A 15,605-nucleotide genomic window follows, 5' to 3' on the forward strand; every position below is an offset into this window, starting at 1 on the left:
TGGGAGGTCTATTTTTAAAGTGTTGTTATTGTAGCGGTAGAAACTATTCCTGAAGTTAATCGAGGAATGGTGCCGAGTGAATAGTCTTTGGCCGGATAGAAGTAAGTTCCGCGGTGAAGAGGTTAAATTCAGGATTTATACGGATATAAAAAGAGAGAAAAAGATTCAATCTGCTAGGGCAGTTTAAATGGACCAGTGTCAGTCTTATTTAATCGTACCATATGAAACTGAAACTGTATCCAAGTTCACTACATTATAACCACTACTTTCTCTATCATTAGTTAAACAAATTGGGACTGAGAAGCTTGAAATTCGATTAAGATGTAGGAATCATGCATACAATTCGGGTGAGCATCGAAATTGTGACTACACAGGGAAGGATATCAAATATCTCTAAATATGTAGTTTCTTTTAAAGAGAGATTACTTTCAATTTTCTTTTTGAGGGCTTATACAATTCAAAAATATATGTCAAAAATACGCATATTTTTCAATAATACGACAATCTATTCATAGATTAGAAATAGTCGGGCAGTATGACTATATTTGTATTATTATGGTTACGAAGTTTTTTACCCTCACATAATACTTGAGAAGCTCTCTGATGTTACACTCGCAGTATCAGTCTACAGCCAACTCTACAATTCACTTGCTGATTAATAACAGTTCACTTTTATAAAAAAAATATTTCCATAACTCTCTCAATTTATACACTGAACTTTACGACACATGTGCACCTGTGGTTAATAGCCCAAAAGTATGCAATACTCTACGATTAAAAAACAAAATTCAAACCTCAGTCGGTTTATTGCCAAAAGCATCGTCGTGTCAAGCCGCGTAACGATGAAATGCTGAAAATTATTGCCAACTACTGTGGGAATAATAAAGTATCAAAAGCGACGCGAAGAATCATGCATAAACTTACGTAAGAATACGCACAACGCCATCTATTGAGCAGGAAGCGGAAATCGTTAGCATTTAACTGCCAGGCAACTGAAATAAACACAGCGACGAAGGTGAGATTTAAACGCAGATTTCAAAGGAGTAAACCGCGTGAAGCGCTTGACTGCCTTCGAGGAGCAGCTCGAGTAAATTGTGCAAATATATGTGTACATAGGTGTGTGTGTATTGACAACGAGCATGTGGTAATGCATAGAAGAAAGCAGCGTGAATTTTATGACTTTTCGGTTTTGAGAGAGCTGCCGTTAACGCGCGTCTAAGGTGACTAGCACATATGTGTGTCTGTCAGTAGTATATGTGTGTGTGAGTATTAAAAACGTGCGTGAGTAATGTATTTGTGTGAGTTTTGTACGCGTGTGTGTGTGTGCACCAGGTATATCGAATCACTCAGTGAGTCTGTTTGATACATCACAGCATGCCGACATTGATTTTGATTTTATTAGATTTCAATGTGAGATTTTCGCATTTCCTACAGTTGCTGCTGCTGCCACTGCTATTAAAAAGGCGGTTGCTGGCAACTGTGACACTGAAGGGCACTTATCATAAAGCAAAGGTGTGGAGCTGTCATAAATCAAAAATGTGAAAAATCTAGATGGTTATATACAAACAACTATATATAAATGATATTTTCATAAGTGGTATGGAAGCGAGAAAATAAAGGCATGATATTTTTGAACTTTTTTGTATTCAAGAAAATTTCCTACTTTCATATGGTACATATTTATTGTAGGTAGACATCCGGTTTTCCAAAATCTTGCAGGGCTGAGCTTCAGTAATATTTCTGATAATTTTACCAGGAAGGTGCCCGCATTAAAAGCTTATCGGATTTTCTAAGAGGATTACCAAGCTTTGCTTCTATATTATTATTCTGAAGTTTTTCTTGTTGCTACTCGACAAATGATTCTACTCTTTCTAAGGCACTCACAAAAGGCTGTCGAATTTCAAAGCTTTAAACTTTTATAATATCGGAAATTGTCAGTGTCAGTGTCATGTAATTTTTCCTCGGATGAAATTGACAGAGAATTTCCTCATATGAGACCGACAAGAATATGCTTGTAATAAGATTTATCAATATTCGCCGTGGTTAAAACGCTGCTTAAATTCTGGTCGTTTAAAAAGTAAATGGCTTTCTTATATTTTATTCTATCGTTTAACCGAACTACCTGCCTGGTTAGTAGTACTTATTTCTTAGGTAGCAATACAATGACTATAACAACTTGTCATACCAAATGGAACTTGTTTTTATTAAGAGGTTATATACTTGTACAGTTAGAATTATCCAAAAATAGATTTTTGGTATTTTATTTTCTTAATTTTCCGGTGAATATTTCCGAAGTTACACGCAAATTTGAAAAGGAGTTTCATAGTGCTTGGAAGTACAAGGTCAAACTTCTATATATAACCACTTAAGCTTTGTTTTTACATTATGTCTGGTTACGTCTAGCGGTTTTGGGTAGATTTATTTGAGGCAAGGTGTAACCAAACTCATCGGAAAAGACCTAAACAAATAAGTGAAAGTAATTAATAAATATTATCCGAGCTTGAATTTCTAAATTGTTGGTGAGTATACCAAAAGACCTGTTAGTTAGATCTTACGACTGAACATTGCTTCAGTAATCATTTCAACTCAATTGTAAATTCATATTCAGCTCAAAATTTCTTGGATCTTAAATAGTGCAATAAAGAATTGGACAACAATAATAAAACTTGAGACAAATTCTCTTACGCAAAGAGGCTACGAAACACATGCTGAATACAGAATAAAAAGAGGCAGTTGTAGTTACAAAGCTTAGAATTATACCCTGGTTAGGTTAGGTTAGATTAAGAGGTCGATGCTAACCACGACTTGCACAGCTTAGAACACCGATCCCTTGTGGTATCTAAAACCCCTATATAATTAATAATAAGACTCTCAACATCGCCGTCCTATCGACAAAGCACTTGTAGCGTATCATAAATTTGTTAAGGTGGCTAATGTCAGTTTCGATTTCGCTGAAGGTAAGGCTGATGCAATATTTTAACCTCAGGTTATATACATTGGGACAAAAACGTACCCGGAAATTGAATTGAAATTCTCCGGGTAAATGGTATTTCAAAAAAATGTATTTTGCTGTGTTGGAAGGACTGATACAAATGTCGAACAAAGAATTTATTGCAAATTTGGATTTAACCAAATTTTATGGGCGGAATCGGTGCGTATGTTGGAAAAGGCTTCTAATCAAAAATACAAGCCTACGGGTGGTACAAAGCCTTCAACGACGGAAGAAGGCCTCGTTCTGAACGACCTTCGGCCTCTTCACCTGACGAAATATTTAAAAAAAAGTGAAGAATATTGGTCTTGAAAATCGTCAGGCAAGTGTTAGAGAGATGTCAAGAGAACTCGCATTCTCTCTCGCGTCCGTTTGAACGCTTTGAGTGGATATTTTGGGTATGAAACGCGTCCTTGCTCGACTCATCCCAATAAAGCTGATTTATTTTCAAAAAGCGTACGATTGTGACCGAATTTAAAGTCAAAAACGCAATGAATATGATCGATCAACACTGTATTGACCAAATTTGGCTCCAAGTAATTTGTGACTTGTTCACCAAACAGAAATTGCCGTTTCATTGAACCCGTTTTCAGTCGATCGAAAGGATAAAACATACTTCGCTAAATGAGCGGAAGGTCATTCCAAAAAGTGCTTATGAAAAGTATTTCGAGGACTGTAAAATCGTTAGCACAAGTATATTACATCTGGTGGGGATTAAAATAAATATTGATGAATAATTACATATTTTGCGATTTATTTACAATTTTCGGGTACTATTTTTGTCACAATGTCTATTTTATACTCTTAAATAAAGTAATATTTTACGTGGCTTCTCATTTAGCAGGAATATTTAATCCAGCTACTAAAGACGGCTTTTGAGATATAAGCACCAGTTTTCTTTAAACATCTTAACACAAAAAAGAAACTCGTTAGATTTCACAGTGGTTAAGATATTTCGAAAAAAGCTGGGTAATAATAGTCTGCGTCATATTCATAAGATAAAAATATGAATATTAGAAACACAAATTATATTATTCGCGTTTAAATAGAAATCTCACGCTACGATTTCCTTAATCGTCATGTCGAGGCAACACCCAGGTGAACGCGCAGAGACTTACGACAGTAGGTATATATCTTTAGTTACGCTTCAAAGCAACTCTGTTTCAAACATCACCAGAGAGTGAAAGTGACGTCTAAAATGCAACTTGACAATTGCTTTGCTTTTTTCCTAAGTGGGAGGACAAAAGTGGAAAAAGGAGAAAGTTGATTCGTAATTGATAGGAGCTACTTAATAAAAGGTGAACTACAACCAAATAAAATATTGTTAAATTTGAAGTTTAGGAAGGTATGTTAAGAGCAAAATTTTGTTACAGCTAACTTGGATCAGCAGGACTAACTTGAAGCAGCCAGCTGCGGACAGCAAATCATTTGCCATTTGTCGGCGCAGAGAAATGACTTTGCTGCGTGTCTGAGTGCAGTTTGCAGATGCTACATTTTTAATGCCGCACGTCTACAGCAAGAAAGGATAGGAATGACCAAAATAAGCTTAGACAAGTGAACATGTGATGACGTGTGTACCTATGTACTATATTAGAGGTTACAAATTTTAAAGTTTCTTTCAGACAGGTTATTTTAAAAGAAACTGCTTTACGCATTGTGTAAAATCGATCGAATGCAACGAAATTATGGTGCGCAACAAAATTCCGCCACACTTGCAGTGTACAGAGTGTGTTTTGTTGGATTTAGTTTACATATATTCGAATGGTTGAAAATGTTACAAGGTTGCCACCTGTTTCAAAATTTCTCTTACAAAAATAAAACTACAATATGACAAACAAAATAATATTTTTAATATGACTTACAATAGATAATATTTTTTTTGGAGCGTTGCCACCTTATTAAATTAATTAATTTTCAAAATAAATTAAATAGTTCAATATGAAAATCAAACGAAAAAAAGTAAGAAAATATTTCTGTTTGAATTATTTTTGAGAAGGATGATACATGATTGGACAACACAAAAAAGGACACCAGAGAGGTTGCCACCTATTTAAAAACTCTCTTAAATGAATTAAATAGTTTAATATGAAAATTAAAAAAAATTTTGTTTGAATTATTTTTTAGAAGGATGCCACACGATTGGACACCACAAAAATGACACCAGAGTGGTTGCCACCTTTTTAAAAAAAATCATTTACCAAAATAAAAATAAAATATGGCAAGCGAACTAATATTTTTAATATAGCTTCCACTAAATAATATTTGGTGAAAAGTGTTGCCACCTAACTAAAATTTTTAATTTAATAAAATGTATAAGGCTTCCAAATAACTGCAACAAAAGTAACAAAGTAAATAGATTAAAAAAATATATGAGGAATTTGCTCTGGGGTTGCCACGTGTTTATTTTTATTTTTTAACTAACTAAATTTTCAAAATAAATTAAAAAGTTTAATATGAAAATCAATTTAAAGAAATTAATTAAATATTTCTGTTTGAATTATTTTTTAGAAGGATGCCACATGTTTGAAAATAGCAAAAAAGAACACCAGAGAGATACATACATACATATGCTGATAAGCAATATTTGTAGTACCTACATATCTCCTTTTCATCCCAAAAGTACATTACTGTAATTTAATACTTAAAAACGGATCAAAAACAAGTTTTTTATGAATGAAAATTTTTTGTATTTTTTTTCACTTCAAACCCTTTGCTAACTCCTCTTATATGCCCCACATACAGCAAATAGACACCAACGAAACTCAGGCATTCCATTACAATTAACTTCGCTCTTTCAAATGAACTGCCGCCATACCTGCACCTCGCACGGTATATAATTTATTAGCAAAAGTTAATGAAATGAAAAATAAGCGCTCAACTCTACTCAGACTTGATATGTTACTTTTATGCTACGTTAATGAAGATATTTGGCGGAAGAATCCGAAAAACAACAACAACAATAAAAACGCAAACAAATGACGACCAAGTAGCTGACTAAATGGCTGACTGACTGACAATGCTTTGATTGATTACCGCTTGGCATGCAACAGTGTGTGAGTTGGAACTTATTAGGGTAGGATTTGGAAGGAGAGTGGGAATAGACATATGTGTAGATATGTATGCATAGATGAGTGAACGTAATGTTATGCTATATTTACACGGTGATAATTTTGTGAGACGTCTATATAAGCCCTTGTTGGAATTGAGTTAGCTGCTTACGCCGAGCACACACTGAGCGAGGAGCACTGAAGTGAATAAATTGCTTTGGAAACAAAGTATTTTTTGACAGTTAAAAGTCGAATCTTTTTTTTGAGACAAGCATTCCCGAAATCTTGATTTGACTTGAACTTACAAAAGTGAGTGGGGAAACTCACAAGGTGACGTTCTCTCTCCTTTTTTATGGAGCCTGGCTCTTTAAAAAACTTGAAGAACGTCGGGCTGTCGGGTGATTGCCTATGCAGACGATGTAACGCTTATGGTTAAAGGAAAGTTCCTGAGTATCGTTTACGAATTAACGCAGGGGTATCTTAGCGTCGTAAAAAATTGGGCAATCGTAAATGATCTCGACCTCAAACCAAATAAAACCGAGATGGTTTTATTACTAGAAAATACAAGATGGTAGACATCTGTCTGCAACCGGCTGATCCTCGATAGGTAGCTTTCATGGAAGCCGAATATCGAAAAAAGGTCAAAGGCATCAACTGCCTTGTACTGTTTTTCAGAAGCCATTGGCAAAAGGTGGGATCTCTCACCGAAAGTGGCCCTCTGGCTCTACGAAACCATAGTCAAGTTCTATGATGTCTTTATGTGGTGGAGGGCTCTAGAAAAGACCACACTTGCAAAGAAACTCGAAGGCGTTTAACGAGTGGAGCTAGTCAGCACGTGTGGTGCCGTATGGTCTACTGTAACGATGTCACTTAACTCTATCTTGCACATATCGCCCGTAGACATTGTCGGAATTCACTCAGTTTGACTTTATACTGGATCACTTAGATCATGGACCGAACCGAACTGTGGCGGCTTCTTCTCTGACAATATACTGGCGAGTGAGTTGTGTGTGGTAAGAAGACGTTGGAGGAGAGGATCTTCTTTACGGATGGATCAAAGGTTGGTGGAGGGGTTTACTGTCAGGAGCTCTCTATCAACTCCAGCTTCAGACTTCCTGCCTATTGCAGTGTTTTTCAGGTCGAGGTTGCAGCCATTAAGGTAGCAGTAGATGTACAGCGCTGTCTTCAGAGAAGTGATCATCCACCCATATAGCAGAGTAGTGACATTAATCTGAAACTCATTAACAGAGCTTTCAGGGCTGATTAAGAAGTACCTAACCTGGCTATCAATAGCATCGAGAGGCTTTGTTTTAAGATTGGTATGGGTGCCAAGCCACAGTGGAATTGAAGGAAGTTGAAAAGTTGCTGAGACAGTAAAAAAAACACACTAGAACAGCTTTCGATAGAACGGGAGCGGGTCGGTGCTACCGTATCCTCTTGGGATCTACTATTAGATAACTGGGTTTCGCTGAAGCTTGACCAGCGCTTGGTCACCATCGGTACATGCGCCGTCGCAAAAACCTTTTGGCCCAAGGACGATCGCAAGAAATCTAGTGATCTCTTTGCCTACAGTAAGGCTACCCTTTCCCTAGTTGTGGGTATGGGAATACTACCCGACGCCATCTGCAGAAGCTGTATGGAAGAACATGAAAAGGAGAATACTCGACACTTCTTTCTTGACTGTCCCGCGTTCGGGAGGTCAAGACTTAAACTCTTGGGAGCGCATACCTTCAGACATCCCATCGCACTGTCGGGAATGGAAATTAAACGCCTGGAAAAAGATTTTTATGATATCTCTAAATATTAGTTTAAAGATCACTTGATCGATTTTTACACATACAAGTCTCCAAATATTCTGTACTCTTATTTCATTCTTACTACATGTTTGATTTCCTACAGGGTAGTTAATGAAACCAACCCACATTAGTATCACTGTTTATTCGCTGGAATTTATTAAGAAGTGCAGTGCGAGTAGAGACATCACAGTAAAGGAAATAAATGGAGACTTCACGCACCAACTCAGACACATTGCTAGCGTATTAATGCGGTCATAAATGCTTGTTGCCATTTTGTTGCTGTTAAATGGCAAATATTAATAAAATAAAATAAACATTAGCAAAAGAGCATATGAGAGTATTTATTATGTTGCAAGTTGTTGCGAATTCGCACATTTTATTTTTGTATGTATAGCCACACATATGAAAGTGTGGGAAGGGAAAATAATGTATTTTTATGATTGAAGAGAAAAAAGAAGTGCTGCGAAGTCAATTTTGGAGCGAAAATTAAGTGTGAAATCGTTTTTCTGTTGCCAACTTTTTCATTTGTGAGAATAAAAGTCAGTGAATGATTGTGTTGCTGAGGCTAATAACTTTTGTTCTTAATGTGGCACAAAAATGTTATACTACTTACAGCGAGGTGGTAGGAAATTTGTACCTTAATGACACTTATTGACTGCAGCCGATGGGAAAAATAATTAAGAACATATAAATATGCTTCAAGTTATTGATTCCATCGGCTTAAGAGCAAAGTACTACTCTTGAAGTACTTTCAGGGTTAAAGAAAATTTCAGCACGCCTTTCAGGACCAATAATGTTACCCAAGGCTAGATCAAAAATCACATTCAAATAATAAATCATTTGTGGTGACATTCAAATCATATAAATATTAACTTCACTGGCTCCTTGCCGTAAAATAAGTTTTTCCCGCTGCATTTCTTTCTGCTGTATGTGTTAATTAATAATTGATTTATGTGATTTTTAATGCAAAAGTTCATCGTTTCCGTATGAGACAAAATTTATGAGGACAAATGACAAATGACGATTGTGCAGAAATTCTTTAAGACACATAAAGTTTATAGGAAAAAGTTTCAGTTTCTCTGACTTCTGTTCCATTATTGGGGAAGCATTTGATTTTTTAAAATGACACTTTTAGGGGTAATATGACAATATTTATAAAATAGAAAACTTCTGAATCGTGATATTTCGACGGTCTCACCTTATGAGGAAAGGAATATCATTTGAATTGGTGGGTAGGTAGTGACCTTAAAATAGTGCACTTGCGATCTATTTTATGATGTATGTATGTATATACAATATTAGAGGATTTTAAGTAACACCTAAGAAGTGCTTGTTGGACAAAAACCTATTTCTTTTTTTGCTGGCATTTTTTTTTTTCGGAAAGTATAAGGAAAAAGTTTATTGAAACTTCACAAATTTTGTTTAGGGATCCACGAAAAGAAGTGTAGGGCTATACCAAACAATGGCAGAAAGTCGGTCGCGATTTGTCCTCATAGTGGTGGTCTTAGAGTAGGTAAATAAAAAAAATATTTTCTTATTTTGTACAATTTCCCATGGTACTAAACGAAGGAGAAAACATGAAGAATTCAAAAATTGTTAACTTTTTAGAAAAAATAACTAGATTTTTGGCTCGTTTTTGTTACTAATTATTTTTGAGAAAGCGCTCTTGAGACTGCTTGAAAAAACAGATTTTAACTCGAAATGTTGAGAGCGGTTTAAAAAACAAAATACATGTGACTATCTGAATATGCAGAAAATAAAAGATTTTTTAAATCTCACAAGATGCAAATCCCCCTTGATCTCTTTATCAAGGCAAAAAACAGTATCTACAACTTTTCGTCTGCAATCGGAATTGAACTGATTTCCATACTCTTTACAGCCAAGAAAAAAGAAAAAAGACATGATATAAGGCAAAGTTAGTGGTTTTAGGGCTTAACAAAAACCCAAATCGTTCAATAAAGCATCTAAGTGGTATGTAAGGTTAGTTGACTTATATCATTCAAGCATCTATAAACTTGGAGTAGATGACAACTTTCGGAAAAAAACTCAAAATGAATTGAGCTAGACACCTTTTCTAGATACTAATGATATTTAGCGATTTGTATTCAAATCTCGAGCTATATAGTATTTGATTTTCATTAAACCGATCATCTGAATAGGAAAAAAAATGAAGCGAAACTTTAGTGAGATCATATATTACCTATGAATCTTAACTATAAACACGACATTCGACATTGTCGACAAAAACTGAAAAGCAACGGACATCATAAGTGAATGCAAAAGCTCAAAGTAAGATATTGTAAATGAACCTGACAAGCATGTTGAAATTAAAAAGCTGAAATGACTTCTACATGAGGATGACAAAAAGATGTATTACAAAGAAGCAACAACAGAAATATCTAGACCAAAACAAGTATTTAACGAATGAAATGCTAGACAAGATAAGTGGAATGAATCGCTGGACAAGGTAAGGAAGAAGCCATAGTACGAAAATCAATGTTTTTCCTAAGCCTAGCTTCCATCTTAGGCCGGTTATAGACTTAGAGTTAAACTCATCATCTAATACTGCTAACCTTGAGAGATGATACAGTTGCCTAAGGCTATAGGTTAGGTTAGATTATATAAAAGGACTGATTTCTCGACTCTACGACTATGTAATCCCACTTTGATTGCTAGAGACGCTTGTCCGTTGCAATGGCCACAACTCTTAGGTATGATTCAAAACGACCGTCGCATATCGACCAACGGCCCAGAGTTTGCTGCAAATTTATTGATGTATAGTATACTAATATCAATCCCCGCCAATTTACCAAGTTCGTACAATTTATGACAAGCGAGATGCTGGAATTAGCCTGGCAGAACCTGAACAGTTGAGAAGAAAGTGTTTAGATGTTTCCTAGTCATCTTGCTCATTGCTGAATCACTGCGTGAGTGCCAATGGGGTAGTGACCAGTTAGGACGCATATCATCGCGAAAATGAGAGCTAAGAGCTACCAGTGCAATGGACATTTTACGGTTTACCCTGGGCTAGAAAGCTTTCTTAACCCCAAAAGTGCTTGTTACTGCCGAATGTTTGCTAAGCTTCTAACAATATAAATGAGGGGAAAAAATCATAGAGAGGATTGTTTTTTAGTAGAACGGATCATGCGTGAATGACTTGGGTGTAGGATTTTTTGTTGTTCCGACAAAGAGGCCTGGATAATGACATTGCTTAACATTATTTAGCAGACAAACTAGGCAGAATTATATAACCTCTTCTCATTGCAAAAACAGGTGAACGTTTTCGGTTGATCTTTCGACTAGAGATCCAAAAAATTTGCAGTTATTATTTTTTAAAAATATAATTGAAGGAGTATTTGGAGATACTATCTGGAAAATTCATAATTTTTTACATAAATATTTCATTACAAATAACTTTGGAGTACATTTTCAAATGGCTAACAGGAATAACAACGGAAAATGGCAAATTTAAATACTTAAAATTTAATAAAAAGAACATAACTGAATAATAAAGGCAAAAACATACAAAAATAGTTCTTAAGTAGCGAAAATATAATCGAGTTTATAAGTAATTACATGTATTAAAATAAAATCGGACTTACCGAGCTGTATACAAAGCGTTTTTAAACTCCTCTATCAATTTCATTCCGCAACTTTTTCTATTTCCCACTTTTTCTTGTCTTTATTTAAACGCACTGCCTGCTTTTAGGCGTATATACACACTTCACTTCACTACACTATATTACACTACACTATACACTACACTTTTTCTTGCACACTGAGTACTTCTTAATAAAATACGTTGCTTTTGCTTTTATCTTTCGCATCGCCTTTTGCATTGTCAATTTGCATTGGCCGCTGGCATTTGCATTCTTTGTTATCCGCTTAGCGTCATCGCAATCGCTGCTGTAATTGTGCGCTTACCGCCCCAGCACTCGGCGCAGCACTCTTATCATTTGCTTTGCATTCCACTATTACGACAACAATAAAAACAATAAAAGTGGGCAATATATTGGCTGCTGCGGTTTCTGCGTGCCCGCATTCTGCCAGCTCAACACAAATGCATGACAGTGTATGCGTAAGTTTGCGAGTATTTGGTTTCACAGACGAGTTCTCTTCGTCCTTGCCTTTTAAACGCTGGCTCTTCATGCGCACATCCCTTGAATTTACATGTCTTCGATAAACAATTGGCATATGTTGCTTTATCTAGAGGAGCGCGCTAGCAGCTTTACAAGCTTTCAGCTGCCATATGCGGTAGCGTGAACTTTTTGTTGTCCATAATGTGGGATTAAATTGTTGTATTATAAATATTGGTTTTTATTTGCTTGGTTACGCAAATATGATTGTCTGCAGAAAAATGAAAAAAAAGAAATAAATAAATATGGAAATGAGTACACACAAATGTGATGTTGTACATATATAAATATAAATATGTATATGTATGTATGCTTTACATAAAAATAACTCTACAAGTTGTCTATTTACTAGTATAATCAAAGCTTGCTAATTCTAACCGAATTCCGCCCTAATTAAAAAATGTATATGTCGAGTTGTTGTCGATGTTAAAAATAATAAAATCCGATAGGTGGCGCTGATGTGAATATATTTCCGATTTTCTTTCTATTATAGTATTCAAAGAAAGTAAACCACCATTTTCTCATTAGTTGGCATTGACTATTCATATTGCGAGGTCATAATTAGTTGGATCGTAACGCTTAATTGGATGCCAGGATTCGTTCATAAGAAACTAAATTAGGAAGAATGTGATCGTTGGGTTTTCAATTAAATATTTATTTTTTATCATTTGAACGCTTCAAAGCTCATTCTACATGGTTTCTCCTGTTTAACAGCAACTACTGATATACTTTGATAAGAGTTCTTACAGGAGAGCGAATGATAATCAAATCTACAGACTCGTGGATTTATTAATTAAATATTTATTAAGTCGTTACTTTGTCTTAGCCTTCACTACTGATTTGATAGAAGAATCTGTCAAGAGATTTATAGAAATGAGATTAAGATTTTCACAGAACATAATTGAGGCTTTGCACTGCGACCTATGGTCCATTGTGTCCTCTCCTATATCACATATGGTCACAAATGTCCTGCACTCTGAAAAATTGCAGGAGCTTGCTGGACGCGACTGAGGTGATTGTGATCCCTGTCGACGTAGATGGAACCTAGGGCCTTGAGCCTACTTCTACAAATTGCTGGGCAGTCTGGAGTCAGGTGTTCTGGTGTTTCCTGTTCATGTCGCAAAACCGGCAGTTTGCGCAAAAAACTATGACCATGTTGGATAAATGCTTCCCGAGCCTACAGTGCCCTGTATAAAGCGCGATAAGGAGATGGATTTTGAAGTTAAATATCAGTGACGCGAGAGTCACACAGCCCCAGTCCACACAAAGAATTAATATGTTAACAATAGAACCTTAAGAATCTAAATATTGTTCATCACTTCTTTAAAATTGATTCCAAAAATGAGTGAATTTCATATTTTCAATTCCTTAAAAAAGTTGTAAAATATGTGTCTCCTACTGATTTATTATACCCTGAAGAGGTGCAACCGTCTGTCCACCAGTCCGTCTGTCTGGCTGTATCGACTTAGACTTGTAATTTTTGATATGATACTTTGTATGCGTCCTTTTTTCTCGAAGAAACTGCTAACTAGTTAGCTGTCATACAAACTGAACGATGAAAGTCAAGTCTTTATATGAATTTTTTTATTTGACAAGATATCTACCATAGCAGTTGGCATAGGTTATTGTCCAAGGCCACAGTAGAATCAAACAAATTGTACAGAGTGGACTAATGTAGTGCATACATATGTAGCTCTCATACAAAGAGACTGATTAAAATCAAGTTCTTGCTTGGAAATGTTTAGTTTTTTTTTTGTTTTTCAATACACTTGCCATAGATCTCTGCCAGGACGGCTCACAACAAACGTCTCGTGATGTTTTCTATTCAACGTTCAAATTGAAAAAGTTAACATAAAGCGAAGTTTTGCTCTCACTAATAAGTTTTGTACCCGATAGAGATTAACTGATATGTTCAAAAATGACAAGCCGACATCGGCATATATATATACCTATATATGAATATGAATAAAATTTTAATCGAAATATTTATTAATTTTATCGATTGAATATATGTTTTCTGATAGAAACTTAAAAGGACATGACAAGGTCTCATCCATATTACTTAAGAACTGATAGCTAGTGCGAAGTACCGAAATTTTGTCGGTCCGCAAATCAAGTTCTGATACTTTCACTGTAGATGATTAATATCTTTTACTCTAAATTATATATCTATTGGAACCTAAAAAATATTCATCCAACGAATTAAAGCGGAGGCTCAGGAGCGTCTGATCTCAAGCGGCGTGCTGAGCTATCATTATACTACTGTGATCAAATTGAAAGGTGAATTTTGCTCATTTGATCTCCTTCAAAGTTATGCCCTCCCGCTGCAGTGCACTTATGCCAACGAATTTTCCAGTTATCAAAGCACAATTGAGTCAAAACGGTGTCCTCGGAGTGGTCATGAGAATTTGCTGAATAGCCAGAAGTTACACAGAGGTAAATCAGGCGAATGCTCTGGTTGCGGCACGATATTAGTTGAAAATGTGGCGAAATGATGGTGCATTATCGCACTTCTTTGTTCAATAAATTCAGACTTAGTAAATATCGAAGAATTCACTTTTAGAGCCTCACAAAACGACGCGTATCTCAGATGTTATTGAATATTTTGTTCGCAATAGTCTTAAACATTTATTTTCTTTAGATCTAAGCGCTTAAAAAGGCTCTGATTCTCCATGACATATTTTTATTAAATTTTTTGATTTTTATTACTCTAAATTTATTCACACTAAAGATTTTTTTGAGGGGAAAAATATGGTATTTTGAAGGGAAAATATCAAGCCATTGGCATTGACTGAATAGTTCGCAACCCTCACCCTTTTGCTCCTGCTTGTTTTCGTTTAATTTGATTTCATGATCACATCGCTTTAGTGCCACATGCCGAGTCATTTATAACCACTTTTACCTTTCGCTTCGGTTGACAGTGAACTACTTGTAGTGCGCGTATTTTCACCGTTACGAAGCTGAGGCGGATTTCTGCAGACGTGCTGCTATCAACACAACTCTTTGCTTTCAGCACCAGTTACAAATAAAACAACAAAAAAACAAATAACTACAACAAAAAGAAAGCAAGGCAGCAACAAAAGCGTATGGCAACGCCAAGCAGCTGTAGCCAATGCAGTAGACTATTAAATTACTCAGCCGTTATGTACTTTTCAGTGTTGCAACTTGCTGCTTTCCACGCGTACAACTCTTCGCCTCTTCGCCTTCGTTTATGCTTTGCTCGGCTGCTTGCCGTCTGGCATGCAAATGGCGAATAAATCAATGTTGCGGAGCATAGCGTAACGCCATTTTTTAAGCATATAACGGAATAAAAGAAAATATAAAAACAAAAACAACAACAACTACAACAATAAATAACAAATTCATGGCTACTTTTCATATGCGACGTGTTTATTAGCAACAACAACAACTGCGTTTCTTTTCCTCGGATGCGGTGAGCAAATGAAGATTTGCATTTAAGTGTGTCTGTGTTTGTGTGTCTATGAACTTGCAGTTGGTGAATTGTAATGCGACCATTAAGATTTAAGAATAAATAATTTTTAATGCAAGCCAAAAGAACTATGAGATTTACATAATAGCGTCGGCTTGGTGGAAAACAGGCAATGCGAGGTTGTAATGAATTTATTGTGGATGTGTG

The sequence above is a fragment of the Bactrocera tryoni genome, chromosome 2 (assembly GCF_016617805.1).
Source record: "Bactrocera tryoni isolate S06 chromosome 2, CSIRO_BtryS06_freeze2, whole genome shotgun sequence".
Lineage (NCBI taxonomy): Eukaryota > Metazoa > Arthropoda > Insecta > Diptera > Tephritidae > Bactrocera > Bactrocera tryoni.